The sequence below is a fragment of the Phodopus roborovskii genome, unplaced genomic scaffold, assembly GCF_943737965.1.
Source record: "Phodopus roborovskii unplaced genomic scaffold, PHOROB, whole genome shotgun sequence".
NCBI lineage: Eukaryota > Metazoa > Chordata > Mammalia > Rodentia > Cricetidae > Phodopus > Phodopus roborovskii.
Window position 1 is genome coordinate 171,672 of NW_026125980.1, and position 1,740 is coordinate 173,411.

A 1,740-nucleotide genomic window follows, 5' to 3' on the forward strand; every position below is an offset into this window, starting at 1 on the left:
GGAGGACCCGATAATGTTTTCTGGGTTTATGGGTATTATATGCATATGATGCATAGACATATCTGTAGGCAAAACATTCAAACTCCTAAAATGAAATAAAACTTTTTATAAAAGTATTTTGAAGTGTGCAAAATGTGGAATGTGGCAAATTCTAAAACTGAGAAAATTTTCAAAATACTTATTTTAAATATGGTGAAGATTCTACTCTTAAGATATAGGCCTAAATTAATTTAATTTGAAGGCAGCTTCCGAACAGTTACAGTGAGTGATAAATTATGGTAAGTGATGAATTATACAATCAAGAGTATCGTACAGGAACAGACAATTAAACAAACTTAACATTTTTGCAAGACTGTAGAATCTGGCATCATGTAGTGACAAGCAACAAGATTCAAACAATTTTTTGCCTTTTTTACTTTTGTTTAATATTCTCAAATGCTGGGATTATACTAGATACTATTGTCTTATATCTTTACTGAATATTATCATATGTTTGGGGCTGGAGAGTTGGCTCAATGTTTAAGAGTACTTTCTTCTTTTGGAAAGGACTCGGGTTCAGTTCCTTGTACTTACATGGATGCTTAAACCTATTGGCAACTTCAGTTCCAGGGGATCAAGTGCCCCTAATCTCGTCTCTGTGGGCACTAGGCACATGTGTGATACACAGACATACATCATACAAAAAAGCCCATACATAAAAAAAATAGAAATGTAAAATAATGATGTGCTTCAAAATATAACTCCCAACATTGAGTGGCGTATTCAAAAGGCATTTCTCTCTCACTCAGAGTTCAACATTATGTCCCTTCCAGTAGGGACTCAGGAGTCTAATCCCCAACCATTTTGTTTAATGCACCATACTACTTGATGAATAGAGGGAAAGAGCATATGGGTGCAAATGGGAAAAGGTAAGGATTCAGTTCTGGAAATATAGTACAGCATAAATCCCAGAACTAATAAAATGGCTCTATCCATATACAAATATGTTAAAATAAGAATATGTGTTAATAAATAACAAATATATGTACAGATACAGAATGAGTTTTCATTTTTAAATATTGAATTTAAACTCTGAAATAGAAAACTGAAAGTTCCCACCAAAATAAATAACCATATTATAGTTTAGTAAAATTGAAAACAAAGATGTCAATGAATGTTGAGATTGCATTATATTTTATGTTGTCAAATAAAGGGATAAAATACAAAATAATGAATGCAAAAAGTCTCAAGTGACCTTCAACTATGTAGAAGAAAATAATTCATGACTCAGTTAAAAATTAAAATTAATCTAAAAATAATCATGACTTGTTTTTATCAAAGTCATTGGAAAGTTACAAACAGAATTTTGGTGGAGATTTTGAAGACATTACTCAGAGAATCGAATTAACGAAAATGGGGAATGATGAGATGAAGATGTTGAGTATGGCCCAAGCCTGAAAGATATTGGGAACTGTGATGGGACACTTCTAAAAAAATCATGTATTGTCACATTGTGACAGAAAACAGAAGTGTGCAGTGATCAAAATCTTGTGGGAAACCATGTGTTCGTATTTTTATACTAAAGTGTTTGCTTATAGGAAAGGTTAGAAGATTCTACTAAATGAATATTAAGTAAAATCAAATATCTTTTTCACAAGCATATAGAGTACTAGATTTTGTAGAGGATGTTTAAGAATGAACAAAACATCCTTTTTCTCAAGAATGCTGAATGAGGGAGAATGGAAATAAATTGTAATTTAC